Raw genomic sequence first — 16,068 nt, 5'->3', positions numbered from 1 at the left:
ACATACGGTACCGTGGGGGCGGTGCAGGCGCTGGCGAGACCTGCAGGTGGGAACGATGCACAGAGAGTGTGCAGAGGTGAGAGAACAGTGAAAGGGAACTTGCAGGAAGAGCGTCTGAGCAGAGTGTGGCTAGGAGAGCAGCAAGCAGAGTCTGCTTACCTCGTGAGAGGCGGTGAGGCACCAAAGAAGCCACTTGGCGTGAGGTAGAATTCGGTGCCTCTTGAAACTGGATTGGCAAGCAGAGGCAGCCCCAAGTGGAGGGAGGTTAACCGAACCCAGAGGACCACTCAGGCTTCTTGGAGGCTGACTCGCTGGTTCCAGGCGGAGACACCAGGGCAGTCAGCTGGCCACAACACAGCCACCGCGCTAGACCCAGAGCAGCTCCCGTCTGGGTCCTTGTCTGGGTGACGATAAGCAACTGATTTCATCTCTGTGTGTTTTCCCAGGGAGAAGTTCACATAGGTGTGTTGTGGATTCAGTCATATCAATGTGTAGATTATGTAAACTTCACATTGGAAAAGGGATTTACAGGCTATTTCATTCAGCAAGCCTTGTTTAATTCGGAAAGAATTTCCTGAATTGTTTCCAGGAAATATTTTCACTGCAAACTCAATTTTTCAAAAACTAGTTATCAAAAATGTTCTCTAAGACAGCAGGAACTTTGAGTTGACTCATCTTGCTTTATTGGTGACTTCTTTTCCATCTGTAGACACTGATGTTATTGTATTGTGATGATAGTGTCAGATCCTTCATTCTTGCATGTAGTCCCTATGTGTGGGCACCTTCCCACCTTTGCAATGAAAGCAGCTGACAGAATGAATGACTTTTATACAGTAATCTCCTCTTTTTAATTAAGGCTTCACACCGTAGTTGTGTGTGGTAGCTTCAGGGATTGCTCTAACACTAATTATATTATCTGGCTCTAGCCTATAATTATACCCTGGCCTAATTACAAAATCGTAATTTCCATGCTTCTAAAAAACTCTAATGACATGGTGTGTTTTTTTCTCTCCAAGACCAAAACACGGTTGTGCCGGAAAGCGTGGATGGAGCCTGGGCACACGTGCACACACTGCGTTGCTCTGGTATTGGGAGATGATAAGACAATTAACACAACTGACTCTCGGGCGTACTCGGAGCTTGTCCCTTACTCAAATACTTCAAAAATACTAGTGTATTGTACATTTCCCGGTCTTAGTAAACATAGTAAAAGAAAATGCTTCATCTTTTCTTCCTTGATGCCTGGTTGCCCTGTGACTATTGGCCACCAGCCTGGGCAGCCCCTGTGATAAGAGACAGCTGCAGAGCATCAGCTGAAGTGCCTGCAGGCCCTAGTGCATCCTGTCTAGTGTTGCCTTTGTCCTCACTGCCTTGGTGCCTTCAAGGACAAGTAGACAGGCAGTAGAGTGGGTGAGCATGGGCTCAGCATCCCTGCTCCCTGGGTTCAAATCCTTGCTCTCCGACTCGGTAATTCTGCAACCTTGGCCCATTGCCTGAACTGCTCTTTGCTGCAGTCACACTATTTGTAAAATTGGAATTAGCTTGAGGTCCTCAAAGCCCGCCACTCCCTCAGAACTGTGCTTCTCTGCTATCTTCATGTCACCAGATCAAATAGGCTTTTTGTTGTTTTCTAGTAAACTTATAACTGAGTAAAGCACACATGGAGGAAAGCACATGTAACCTACAAATACACCTCGATGAGTATTCATAGACCATGCATTACATGTAAACTGCCCGTGTCCAGGTCTCTCAGAGAGCAGTCGGGCCAAAGAGTGTGTGCACATTCAACTCAAGTAGGTTGTCCCAAACCACCTTCCAAAGCGGCTGCACAGCTGACATGCCCACCAGCAATGGAAGAGAATTCCAGTTGCTCCACATCCTCACACTTGTCTGTTAAGCTCATGAAGGATGTTGTTCTTAAGGCTTCTTTCTTGGTATCATCTTTGTCTAGTCTTGGCAGAAGGCCAACATGGCTTGTAAAATGAATTGAGTCATGTGCCCAGCTCTTCCCCATTTTTGAAGAGATTGTATAACATTAGTGTTAATCACTCCTTAAAAGTTGTAAGAATTCTTCAGTGGAACTTTGTGGGCCTGGAGATTATAAAAATTTGCAAATTCTATTTTCTTTCTAGTTAAAGGGTTATTGGATTTTTTTCACATTGGATAGCTCAGTAGTCGGCATACTCATTAGTCAACAGAGCGGCAAACCGCAGCTTGTGAGCCACATGTGGCTCGAGAGCCGCAGTTTGCCGACCACTGAGATAGCTTATGTGCTCTCCAAATAATCACTTCATTGTGCCAGTAAGTTGTCACGTGTATAGAATTGTATTCCTTTTTTGTCCTGTTGATGTCTGAGCTATCGTGATACGCGTTTTATTCTTGATACTGACCTTTATTTTTGTCTTTGTCAGTCTTCTTGAATGTTTATCAGTTTTATTGATCTTTTCAAGCTTTTGTTTCATTGATGCTCTCTATCAATTTTTCTGTTTTCAATCTCATTAATTTCTTATCTTTATTATTTTTCTATTGGTTGCCTTGGGTTCATTTTTGCTCTTTTTTTTCCTAGTCTCCTGAGAAAGCTGAGATTATTAATTTAAGATTTGTCCTTTTTCCTAATATAGTAAGCATTTAGGGCTGTATATTCATTCTTATCACTGCTGGGGGAACCCTAATCAGAGTACGCCCGATGGTCAGGGCCAGTTTGCCTTGTGCATGTGCAAAGGCAGTGACACAGCAGTTTTACTGTACACAATGCACAGGCGTACCTTTCTATAACCCAAATATTGATATCACTATTTGGCAAGAAGACTCTTTTGTCTAAGTTAGTATAAAGATACTAGATGCCCGGTGCATGAAAATTTGTGCACTCAGGGGAGGGGTCCCTCAGCCCGGCCTGTGCCCTCACAGTCTGGGACCCCTCAGGGATGTCCATCTGCCACCACTGATCGGTCACTGTGATATGCACTGGCCACCAGGGAGTGGACACTCAATGCAGGAGCTGCCCCCTGGTGGTCAGTGCGCTCCCCGGGGATCAGACCTAAGCTGGCAGTCAGACATTCTTCTGGCAGCCGGGGATGTCCGACTGCAGCCTGAGCCTGGGGCCTAGCCCACAGTCAGACATTCTTAGCACTGCTGAGGGCGTGGGAAAGGCTCCTGCCTCTGCCGCTGTGCTCACAGCTGTCAGCCTAGCTTGTGGCTGAGCAGAGCTCCCCTGTGGGAGCTCACTGACCACCAGGGGGCCCCTGCATTGAGTGTCTGCCACCTAGCGGTCAGTGTGCATCATAGTGACCAGTCATTCCTGGTCGTTCTGCCTTTAGGGTCAATTTGCATATTACCCTTTTATTATATAGACACATGTGTCAAACACAAGGCCCGCGGGCCAAATCCGTCCCACCAGGCCTTGCAATGTGGCCCGCACCACGCTGTCATCACTGCACTCCACTGCGTTTCCATCACAATGACAGTTTATGACTGTTCAGTAAACCATTCGGCCCGCGATTTAGGCTGGATTTTAGATTTTTGCCCCTTCTCTGATTGAGTTTGACACCCCGAATATAGGATTATTGAATAGGATATTGTTACCAGCCGGTATGTGGCTGCTTTGTAGGGCTGCTTTAAAGAACTGTTTTAGCAGATGGCTCCTTGTTAGCAATGGCTATTCGGTCTGCAAGGAAGTCTCTCCTGTTTGCCTAGGGCTGCTCACATCTTCTGCCAGTGCCTACAGGCTGCGGACATGCAGCCCTAGCAGAGAAGGAGCTGTGAGGAGCTGTGCCCTAGCTGGATGCCACAAATGTCGAGATGTAGTCTCAGTGTCATTCAGTTCAGTGAGACTTCCTCTTGGGCACGGGGATTATTGAGAACCATATTGTTTCATTTCTTAAACGTTTAGAGATTTCCTGTCATCTTACTTGTATCGGCTTCCAGTTTGGTTCCATTGTGGTCAGAGAACAGAACACGTGCTGTGTCATCTCAGTTCTAGTGACTTTATGGAGTATTTTTTATGCCCAAGATATGGTGTGTGTTGGCATCTGTTTCATGGGCTCCTGAGAGAACATCTAACCTGCTGCTGTTGGGTGGGTGTTCTGTAAATACCCGTTGTATCCTGCTGTTGACGTTGCTGAGTCATTCTATATCCTTGCTGACTTTCTGTCTCGTCACTCTGTCAGTTGTTGGGAGAGGAGTGTTGAAATCTCCGACTGTAATTGTGGATTTGTCTGTTTCTCTTTTCCATTCTATCAGTTTTTGCTTCACATATATTGCAGCTCTGTTATTTGGTGCATAACATTGTGCGCTTCTGTGTCTTCTTGCATAATTGCCCCTTTTATTGTTGGAATGTCCTCTCTTTCTTGGGTAATTTTCTTTGTTCTGAGGTCTACTTCATCACTGCCACCACTGCTGCCTTCTTTTGATTAATGTCTGCGTAATGGAACTAACTCCATTCTTCTACTTTCAACCTACTTGTGTCATTATATTTGAAATGAGTTTCTTATAGACAGTATATAGTTGTCATATTTTAATCCCCTTTGCCAGCGCCTATCATTGAATTGATGTATTTAGACCATATGCATTTGATGTAATTATTAATACCTTAGTGCTGAATTCTGCCACTTTATTTTTATTTTCTGTTTGTTCTTTTTTTTTTTTTCTTTTTTTTCTTTTTCTGTGTTCTTCTTCCTGGCTTCCTTTAGGGTTTTTTTTTGAACATTTTGGGAACTCCCATTAGTATTTATCTACAGAATTTTGTATTTTTTTTATATCTCTTTGTTTATCATTTTAAGTGCTAGTTCTGGATATTAAATTATATATACATAACCTTTAGCAGCTCACTGGTGATGGCATTCTACAAGTGTAATTTCCCAGTATCTTATAATTATCTCTGTCAAAGAATTGATGCTGAGTGGATAATGTGGGACTTGGTTCTCTCTTCCTGACTTTTTTTTTTTTTTTTAATATATTTTATTGATTTTTTACAGAGAGGAAGAGAGAGGGATAGAGAGTTAGAAACATCTATGAGAGAGAACCATCAATCAGCTGCCTCTTGCACACCCCCTTGGGGATGTGCCCGGAACCAAGGTACGTGCCCTTGACCGGAATCGAACCTGGGACCTTTCAGTCCACAGACCGACAACGCTCTATCCACCGAGCCAAACCGGTTTCGGCTCTTCCTGACTTCTTGAGTGAACATCCAGAATGATTCTGCATCTTACTCACCTTTATTTCCCTAGTGAATTCATGGGTGACAGGAAAGTCTCCTCTTCCCATAACCAGACCCACACAGCCACCCTTATCCTCACTGTTTCTCTCCCTTCCCTCTATTACTGAAAACACTGCCTTCCTCTCACCAAAACCCATCATCTCCTTCTCCCACCTCCCCACCAGAACCACTCATTGCGTGAACAGCGACCCCCACAGACCAAGTGACCTGGTCCTTTCAGCCTGGCCTCCTCCAGAAGATTACAGCATTGGGCCTTGAAAACCACTGATCACTCACGCCTCTTGAGGTGCCTCATACCGAACTCCTGTTTGTTCCACCCTCTGGCTGTTTTTCTCAGGCTCTTCCTCTACCCAGCCTTAACTGTTGGAGCCCTTTAGCATTATTCCTGATTTCTCCACTTCCTTCCCCCACTCGCTCTCTCCCTTCGCTCGCTCTCTCTCTCTGACTGAGGGGTCCCCTGGTTCCCGTGATCTTCAGTGCTTATATGCTTACAGTTAGGAAAGTTACACCCTCAGCTCAGCGCTCGCTTCTGACCTGCAGACCTTCTTGCCTCTCCCGCTTGGACGTCTCACATGCATTTCCCTCAGTATGTGCCAAACTGGACTTCTGGCCCTGCCTGCCGGTGCCCACCCCACCCACCTGTGTCCTTCCTGTGAGTGTCTCCCTTCCTGAACACGCACGGCCAGCCGTGCCGTGGGGGGAGCCTGGGACTTGGGCTCCTACTTGACGACTCCTGTCCCCACGCAAATGCTAGTGTTCGCTGTGAGTCCTGTACGTTCAGCCTCCAACACTAAACACAAGCCCACGTGCCTCTTGCCATGCTGGCTGGTCTAAGCCCATCGAGCACGTGTCTGTCCCTTCCCCTCTACAATACCGCTTCGCACAGTGATCTTTTAAAAATGTAACTCAGATCACATCATTCCTTGGTCTCTAATCTTAACTAACCGCTTGGGATAAAGCCCAAAGCCAGCACTGCCCCCACTCCTCCCCTTCATGGCGCATGGAGCTCATCGGGCACTTCAGCCACGGGGGCCTTCCCCCAGCTCCTCCCCCATGAGGGCCTTCCTCCAGCTCCCGCCCCCCCCCCCCCCCGCCTTCCTCCAGCCACCCCCCACCCGGGGCCTTCCTCCAGCTCCCGCCCCCCCCGGCCTTCCTCCAGCCCCCACCCCACGGGGGCCTTCCTCCAGCCACCCCCCACCCGGGGCCTTCCCCCAGCTCCCCCCCCCCCGGCCTTCCTCCAGCTCCCCCCCCCTACGGGGGCCTTCCTCCAGCTTCCCCCCCCCCCCACGGGGGCCTTTCTCCAGCTCCCCCCCCAGCCTTCCTCCAGCCCCCACCCCACGGGGGCCTTCCTCCAGCTCCCCCCCACGGGGGCCTTCCTCCAGCTCCCCCCCACGGGGGCCTTCCTCCAGCTTCCCCCCCACACGGGGGCCTTCCTCCAGCCACCCCCCACCCGGGGCTTCCCCCCAGCTCCCCCCCCCCCCGGGCCTTCCTCCAGCTCCCCCCCCCCACGGGGCCTTCCTCCAGCTTCCCCCCCCCCCCACGGGGGCCTTTCTCCAGCTCCCCCCTCCCCCGGGGGCCTTCCTCCAGCTCCCCCTCACCCCCACGGGGGCCTTCCTCCAGCTCCCCCCGGGGGGCCTTCCTCCAGCTCCCCCCCCCCCCCCACAAGGGCCTCCTCCAGCTCCCCCCCACCACAAGGGCCTCTCCCAGCCCCCCACACACACACCCGGGCCTTCCTCCAGCCCCCCCCACACACACACACACACACAGGGGCCTCCTCCAGCTCCCCGCACGCCAAGCGCAGCCCCCCCTAAAAGCCAAGGGCCCCCAGCAGCCGCTCCCTCATTCCTTCCCGATCAATGCCTACTCGTCTAGGAAGTGAGCATAGCTTTCACGTCCTCATCAAGCGTCCCCGTCACCTAAACTGGACCATGTTAGTCCTTCTCACGATAACCTTAACCTTTCAAGCCTCATGACAATTGTAGTTACTTGTTTTTACTTTTTACACTATCTTTCTCTACCGACTAGGCAGGGACGGGGTCTGGCACAGCAAAGGCGCTACATTGAGTGAGCGCACAGTGTGGAGAGGAATGGACAGTATTCGCTGCTGGCCATTATCCAATATCAAAGGTTACTTTTCTCTGCCTTCATTTCTTTTACCGAATACTGACTTTTCAAAGCAGGTCTATCCAGAGATCAGAGGTGCTGGTAGAGAAGACCAAAAGAGAGACCCGAGACCATGAGTTGACAAGCATGCACACATGACCTGCCTGTTCAGGAGGAAGGTGGAGATATTTACTTCGTAAATAACTTAGCGACAGGCCGTGCTGCAGTTACAGGTTTTCAGAAGTTTTCGTAGACGGAAGCCTGGAAGCCAGGAGGGCGGGTGTCTGCACAGCCTTGCCGTTCGAGGACAGCAGAGCTTTGTGACCTCAGAGCTGGGGTTGTGGCTGGGTTCACCCAAGAGCTCGGAGACATGATGGAAATGGAAGCATGTTCTCATGTTTGCTCCTGTAATTCTCATGCTTGCTGAGGTTCACACTGGGACTAGGATAAACTGTGAGGACCAGTTTTCTTGTTTGTCTGGGAGCCTGAAGGACACGTGGTACATGTAACAATTTGTTTGATCTCTTTTCCTGTAACTCTGGGTTTTTAACAATTCCAAAGAGCAATGTTTCCCTGGAGAGATGTGAATCAGTTAGAGGGTTTAAGACAAAATTATTCCTGAAACTGCAAAGTACCAAAGGCGTTTTCACACGCATTTGGGACTGCATGTCTCCATGTGGTGAAAGGACAGCTCTGCTGGTCACGTCAGGCCAGGCTCGGGGGAAGGGACATAGCAAATGTCTAGATTCGTGGTCGGCAAACTGCAGCTCATGAGCCACATGTGGCTCTTTGGCCCCTTGAGTGTGGCTCTTCCACAAAATACCACGGCCTGGGCAAGTCTATTTTGAGGAAGTGGCGTTAGGAGAAGTTTAAGTTTTAAAAATTTGGCTCTCAGAAGAAATGTCAATCGTTGTGCTGTTGGTATTTGGTTCTGTTGACTAATAAGTTTGCCGGCCACTGGCCTAGATGAACTTACAGCGAAGGCAGGAGGAGAGGGACGGGGACCTGGGGCTCTCGGATGGAGCAGCCACGCTGGTGTCGGGTGAGGGCAGTGTTTTCCCGAAGTGACAGATGCATAGCGCAGGGCAAGGAAGGGAGCAGGGTCCAGATCTCACGGCCAAGTACGTGCCTGCCGTTTCCAGTGATTACATTAGCCACGCACATTAGGCAGTCTTTTCATTTTAATTATAGAACTGCATATTCCCTGCAAATGAGCACGGTTTATCCACTTACAACTGACAATTTTAATTTTGCAGGCCATGATCATTGGATAAAGTCTGTAGAGGGAAATTCTCCCTCTGGCATAATTTACTCCTCGCCATGAAGAAAAGTTACCTTTTAATCCCCAATCAATATTTGGAGAGCACAATTAATGTAATAGATATCTGGGTAGTTAACATAAATCTTCACGTTAAAGAGCCGGTTCCTGTCTTATGTGAATGCGTGGCGTACTAATGGCGTCTCTCAGAAGGAATGTGAACGGAGAGCCCGGCTGCATGGAGCTGCATGTCTTGCTCTTTGATACCTCGGGTTTCTCGTGGGGAGACACGGGACCGCTCCTGTGGCAGGTCCCTGCGCTGTGCCACAGACTCGCTGGGTAACGCACAGCAGTGTGGGTGTGATCCCGAGAGCAGATTGCCCATCGCAGGGAGTGCTGTTCATGTTTTCCCTTGTTTCTTTCTAATATGACGATTGCGTAACAGAGAGCAGAGCTTTCGAAAAGAGCCTCTGGCCACGCCTGTCAATCAGCAACCGAACGCGTTGGCTGCGGGACACCCAGACGTGGTTCCACAGAGCAGGAGGGTCCGCAGCCCGCCGCACTGCCCTGGGGCCGCTTTCTTCCCGGGACAGCCTGGTGGATCTGGAGCTCTCGGCCTGTGAAAATTTATTGCCACGGAGCCCATCTGCATCCAGGCGGCCAAGTCTGGATAAATAGAGTCGTTGTGCTTGTCTGGGCTTTGTGGCCAGAGTTCATCCAGTCGGCTTGACATTCACATCCCAGGAGATGCATAAAAGCCGACACCCTGGCATGTGCTCCTGAGTCCTGCCAAAACTGCAGAATTATATAAACAGGAGTGGAGGCCGTAATCAGGACCAGGTTTGAGGGCCAGGCTCCAAAGTCGAGCTTCTCCCTGCATCCGAAAGGAGCTGTATGTTAGATATTATTTGGAGTCAGAACAAGAGCTACGCAATTTTTACATAAAAGTCATTCAAGAATAATCTTGAAGGCCTACTAAGTGCCGAGTTGTACAAGACTGCTGGCTTGTTGGTCTCGATGAATTCCTCATTGGTAATATTCATTATAGTAATTTGTCCTTAAAAGTCGGAAGTAAATTTTAAATCTCAGGAAATGCCAGGCCTTCGCTTCAATGCATATACACACCAACTACCTAGTGTTACATAGATATTAAGCCTAATAGCAAAGTAGGGGAAAAAAGGTAGTTAACTTTTGCATGCGTGTTTAGTCTTGCACAGTTTAACCGTTCTGACCAATGGGCGCCTTTTGAATGTGGGGGCAGAGCAGGCTCATGGGAAAGGACTGCCCGCGGCCCGATCTCCATCACATGCACTGCTGGGACCTTCCGTCGCAACCAGCGAAACGCAGGCATTCAGCAGAAGGCTTGTGTTTGTGTTTTTAAGCTCTCACACTTAGTTAAGTGATTCTATTTTATTGGTAAAATTCTACTGTCACCATAGGCAACTGCAAACTTCTCTTAAGATGGCCAATTTCATTATATCATGCCATTTTTTTTCTAAACATTTGTGAAAAACACTAGCGTAGGTGGAGATACAAAAATGTCATTGCGTGTGTTTTTTTCTTATTAATGAACTGTAATCTCCGAAATTGAAATGGTCAACCAGCTTAAGTGTCACTGGGCAGAGATGTATAAAAGGCCCACACCCTGTTCCCCAAAACATTTTCTCAGACGCCCTCTGGGAACTTGGCTGAGGTTTATGTAGATTTGGTTGTGGCCAGCCAGCCTGGACCTTAGGACGTGCCTGATTTCCGTCTGAGGACCCTGACTAGGAATCGGGACAATGAGAAAAATTGTATAAAAACCATAGATGATTGGTTAAATTTGGGCAAACATATAGTTAACACAAAAAATGACAATTATTGCTTTGTCAGATAGAAGAATTCATGAAAGGAGAAACATTTTCTAAGCTGAGCCTCGTTTTCGCTGATGGTGCCTATCAACGCCACCCACGGAGCTTCTCCAATGGGAGCACCGAGCGGCTGTGCGTGTTACCGATAGGCGCCTTCTCGCTCAGCCGCCAGCCGCCGCTGTGGGCAGAGGGGTGGACCTCTCCCTCTGAGGACACCCCTGGGTAACGCACAGGCATAGTCCTTTGTCCCGGACTTGAATGGTGTCTTCCTTCAATAGCGTTTTCAGAAGCTGAGCCATTCACTGGAGGATGCTGCTGCGAGCGCACGCTATCACCGCCGTCCAGGCGTGGTGCTTGCATGTCACAGAGGATTCCCTAAACCACTCAGGTGTTTGGTCCAGCTCTGCGCTTGGAAAGCTCTGTTTACATGTGTGTTTTTCCAAGTCTTCACCGGGCTGGTTATCTCATAAGCTCAGCTTTTCCCGGGAGACGCTCTGAGCCCATTATTTCTTCGTGGAGCATAACCATTTGTGGTAATTCAACACCCCCAGCACTTCCCGATGCCGTGCTGGCCAGATCTGCAGCCAACAGGTTGTGCGGAGTGAAACAAGGCCGTCTTCCGGGAGTGGCCATGCAGTCCCCGAAGCCAGGCCCAGCACGGTCCCCCGCAGGCTGCGCAGTGTGGGGTGCAGGTGGCCGGGGGCCTTTCTCCGGGGGGTCTGGTCCAGCAGCAGGCCTCCGGGCACCTCTCCTCTCAACCAGGACCTCATTCATCAAAGTCCAGGCCGTTCAGGGAAGGGCGTGAGATGACAACAATTATACGTGAACACACTTCCATGTATTATATAAACCGTAAGCAGTGGTCACGTGAGAGGTGGAAAGTCTGACACCGATAATAACAATAACACAATGAGAATAGGTGCAGCTTTCTCTCCTGTTACACAATTGATTGGCAACGTGCCATTTTGAGAATGTTTCCTAACCAGTAATTTTTAATTCTGCCAGTTTCTACCTTCAACTATTGTTATTTTTGTCTGAGCAAGAGATGTTTCAGTGAAACAAAGACAGACTTAATTTTGGTTCTTCAAATGCAGGTTGTATGTTTAGCAAAACTATCAAAACATTGATGTTCTTTCCATCTTGCCTTTAAACAAGAACAAAACATTTGCAGCCCACAACTTGGGCCCGAGTTGCATTCCTGAGAACAACCACCGACCACAGTCAGTGGAAGGTCAGCGGGACTTCACCAGGCCCCCTGTTGGTGCATCATAAGATCTTGGTGGAGAGCTCCAAAGGCCTTTGGCAGACCCGACAAAATGGGAAGCCACTGAGCCCATGCCCCGCTGTGCCCACGATGAGCATCATTAACGGCCATCACCATCTGGCTGTGCCCGGCAGGCCTGCTCTGGACCTGCCCCGGAGGCGGGTTCCAGCAGCACATGCTGCCCCGAGCCCTGAGGAGCAGCTACAAAGCCCAGGTGGAACCTGCAGGACCGGGGCCACATCCCGCATCACCCGACTTCACCTCCACTCCCAGCAGCAGGGCTTCAGACCCACATGCTGTGTGCAGAGCAGCTCCAAGCAACCAGCCACCACCAGATCCGAGGGTCATTCAGGTGTGCTTGCTTTCACTTTGAAATTGTGGATGCCAGACAAGCACCTGTGCGCACTCACACACACACACACACACACACACACACACACGTGCACCCACTCACACGCTCACTCACGTGGAAGGCACTACAACCCTGTCAGTGCTCTGTCCGAGGCCAGGGCTTTCTGCCGCTCCCATAGTTCTGAGAATCACACACCACACCCAGGTCTCCTGCCACCACCCACGGGCGCGGGGCTTTGCCCTGTGCCTGAGTCCTCAGTGTCCTTGGACCTGCCCGGCCCTGGCCCAGCAGCTCTTGCCTTCCACACGGAGTCCTGCCGCGGGAGGTCAGAGGTAGAAAGAATTCTTCCCCGGGAGCTCCCGGCCAGCTCGCAGATAAACAATGTGATTCCACCTGCAGACTTCCTGAGGAAAAGGTATCCGTCTCGGAATCCTGAAACCCTCCCGGGAGGTGCCGCCTGCACTTCCTCCTGAGCATCCCCGAGAAAGCTCGCCCGGCCTCAGCTAGCGCCCGCTCAGCGTCCACTGGCTCTCTCTAGCTGAAACTGGCAGAATCCAAACCCGCCCAGTCCCCTCCCGTCGCCCTCTGTCCTGACACCGCGGTGGGCTGGGCAGGGCTGGGCTGGCCTTGCTGCTCTGTGACCGTGAGCCGGCCGGCCTCAATGTGCCGGGACAGGAATGCTAACGGAGATCAATAGAAAATATTCCGTATTGATATAAGTATATATTATAGAGGCAGATCTGGGAGTAAAACCATTAAAATGTACATTTTTACATCCTCCTTCTTCCCTTCCATTCCCCTCAAAAGTGTTCTTCCTTTGCATTACTGACACTTTCTTTAAATGCTCTTTTCCGTAATAGGAGAGGTGTACAGGAAGAATGCAAGACCATTAATTTTATAAGAAAGGGAAAGGAGCTAGTTATTGAAAATAGAACTCAAAGGTGGAGGAGGAGGAGAGAGTGTGGCTGAGCTTGGGAGGAGAGGGTGAGGAGGAGGGAGGGGCAGAGAGAGGGCGCTGCCACGGGGTGGGTGTGAGAAAAGGCAGCCGAGTGAGGAGATGCTGAGGGGCTTCTCCCCCTTGAGCTTCTCTGGTCAAGAATCTTTGATTTCGCCCTAGCCGGTTGCTTAGTGATTAGAGCATCAGCCCCCGGACTGAAGGCTCTCAGTTTCGATTCCAGTCCTGGGCACACACCTCGGTTGCAGGCTCCATCCGCGGTCAGGGCCTGTGCAGGAGCCAGCCAACCGATGTGTCTGTCTCTCCCCTTCCTTTCCACTCTCTAAAAATCAGTGAAAAAAATACCCTCAAGTGAGGATTAACAAAAGAGAAAAAAACCTTTTATTTTACCTTATTTTCAAGGCTCTCATGGCGTTTTTTGTGAGAGACAGCCCTGATGGATGGTTTTACTTGTGAAGTGGGGACACAATCACCCAAACAGCTGGCGGTCACTGTGGGCCGGGGTGGAACGAGGCAGTTTCTCGCGTGCGTTTGTTTTGGTTTCCGGCTTCCTGTATGCGCTGTTCTTCTGCAGTGAGCGCATACCACTCGGACAAGGGAAAATTCTATAAAAATCGGGGGCTTGGAATGGAAGCGTGTCCTGTGACTATGTCTGCCACACAGACCACAGAGGTGAGGTTCAGCATCTGAAAGGCTTTGGCCAGAAGTTGCCTTTTGCTGCTAGAGAACATCGGTAACAAGAGAACCGGCTCATAATGAAGGGGCGGAGATTTGAGAACATGTTACTCAGGAGGACAAAGTATTTCTGTTCGGAACAGAAGGTCGGAGACTGGCAATAACACCTGCCCAGCGGGACCCTGAACAGTCCCCCGTGTGCGGCCTCAGGAGCGGCTCTTACTGGGAACCGCTGGTGAAAATGCATTTCTTACCAGGAAAGGCGTTTCACAGAGCGTGCTGGTTTGGTTTTTAACACAATCATAGCTCAGCAAAGGTTTGTCAGACCCTTCTACCTAAAGGGGAACTGGTAATTGAAGGATGGTGCCTATTTAAAAGCAAAATGCTCCGTGTTGATTCCTTTAAACAGACAAACAAACCAACAAACAAAGGAATGCTTGCTGGTAACTGCACTGGCAGCGCTGAATAAACGTTAGAATCAGTGTTGAAGACTAACGCGTAGCTGCCGGTTTGGTCCTCACCCTCTGACAGGACACGCCTTTTGGAATGAGGTGGAGCTGACTGAGGAGTGGAGAGGCCAACCATCACCCCCAGGGGTCTGGAGGCGCCTGGTTAAGGCAGCGCACATGGTATTTGTCAAGCATTAGGTGCCCTGTGCTGTTGGCTAGACCTTGTGCCAAGGCTGTTCAGTAATGAAACTGGCACCCACTACCCGTCCTCCACTCCACCACCCCCTCCCGAAGCCCTCCTGACCTCCCACCCCCACTCCACCACCCCCTCCTCCTGACCTCCTACCCCCTCTCCACCCCCCCCTCCTCCTGACCTCCCACCCCCTCTCCACCACCCCCTCCTCCTGACCTCCCACCCCCACTCCACCACCCCCTCCTCCTGACCTCACCCTTCCCCACCACCCTCACCCCCTGACCTCCACCCCCCCCCTCCTGACCTCCTACCCCTCTCCGCCCCTCCTCTCTGACCTCCCACCCCCCTCACACCCCCCACTCCTCTGACCTCCCACCCCCACTCCACCCCCCCCTCCTCCTGACCTCCCACCCCCACTCCACCACCCCCTCCTCCTGACCTCCTACCCCCTCTCCACCACCCCCTCCTCCTGACCTCCCACCCCCTCTCCACCACCCCCTCCCCCTCCTGACTCCCCTCCCACTCACCAGCCCCCTTCCTCCTGACTCCTCCCACCCCCACTCCAGCCCCTCCTCCTGACCTCCCACCCCCACTCCAGCCCCCTCCTCCTGACCTCCCACCCCCACTCCACCCCCCCCTCCTGAAGCCCGTCTGACTGGGCGCACAGGGACCCTCTGACCCATAATGTTACCCTCATGACAGTAAATGTGGCCACCATGGAGGGTGCTTGATACCTCCCAGCCCTCAGTGGGCCCTCCTCGCCCTCAGTGGGCCCTCCTCGCCCTCAGTGGGCCCTCCTCGCCCTCAGTGGGGTCTTCCTCGCCCTCAGTGGGTCCTCCTCGCACTCAGTGGGTCCTCCTCGCCCTCAGTGGGCCCTCCTCGCCCTCAGTGGGTCCTCCTCGCCCTCAGTGGGCCCTCCTCGCCCTCAGTGGGGCCCTCCTCGCCCTCAGTGGGGTCCTCCTCGCCCTCAGTGGGCCCTTGCCCTCAGTGGGGCCCTCCTCGCCCTCAGTGGGTCCTCCTCGCCCTCAGTGGGGCCCTCCTCGCCCTCAGTGGGGCCCTCCTCGCCCTCAGTGGGGCCCTCCTCGCCCTCAGTGGGCCCTTGCCCTCAGTGGGCCCTCCTCGCCCTCAGTGGGCCCTCCTCGCCCTCAGTGGGGTCCTCCTCGCCCTCAGTGGGGTCCTCCTCACCCTCCCTCGCCCTCAGTGGGGCCCTCCTCGCCCTCAGTGGGCCCTCCTCGCCCTCAGTGGGGCCCTCCTCGCCCTCAGTGGGGTCCTCGCCCTCAGTGGGGTCCTCGCCCTCAGTGGGCCCTCCTCGCCCTCAGTGGGGATTCCTCGCCCTCAGTGGGGCCCTCCTCGCCCTCAGTGGGCCCTTGCCCTCAGTGGGCCCTCCTCGCCCTCAGTGGGGTCCTCCTCGCCCTCAGTGGGGTCCTCCTCACCCTCCCTCGCCCTCAGTGGGGTCCTCCTCGCCCTCAGTGGGGCCCTCCTCGCCCTCAGTGGGGCCCTCCTCGCCCTCAGTGGGCCCTTGCCCTCAGTGGGCCCTCCTCGCCCTCAGTGGGGCCCTCCTCGCCCTCAGTGGGGTCCTCGCCCTCAGTGGGGCCCTCCTCGCCCTCAGTGGGGCCCTCCTCGCCCTCAGTGGGGTCCTCCTCGCCCTCAGTGGAGCCCTCCTCGCCCTCAGTGGGGCCCTCCTCGCCCTCAGTGGGGCCCTCCTCGCCCTCAGTGGGGCCCTCCTCGCCCTCAGTGGAGCCCTCCTCGCCCTC

At 52.2% G+C, this 16,068-nt stretch overlaps 1 protein-coding gene across 2 annotated transcripts in view; it reads left to right on the top strand.

Moving 5' to 3' along the window:
• The window catches only part of AFF3 (AF4/FMR2 family member 3), a 459,937-nt gene that overhangs the window by 355,546 nt on the left and 88,323 nt on the right, over window positions 1–16,068 (top strand). The gene's annotated exons all lie outside the window — the stretch shown is intronic.

This window comes from Pipistrellus kuhlii, unplaced genomic scaffold, assembly GCF_014108245.1.
Source record: "Pipistrellus kuhlii isolate mPipKuh1 unplaced genomic scaffold, mPipKuh1.p scaffold_m20_p_27, whole genome shotgun sequence".
Classification (NCBI taxonomy): Eukaryota; Metazoa; Chordata; class Mammalia; order Chiroptera; family Vespertilionidae; genus Pipistrellus; species Pipistrellus kuhlii.
This window is presented reverse-complemented; position numbering and strand designations above follow the sequence as displayed.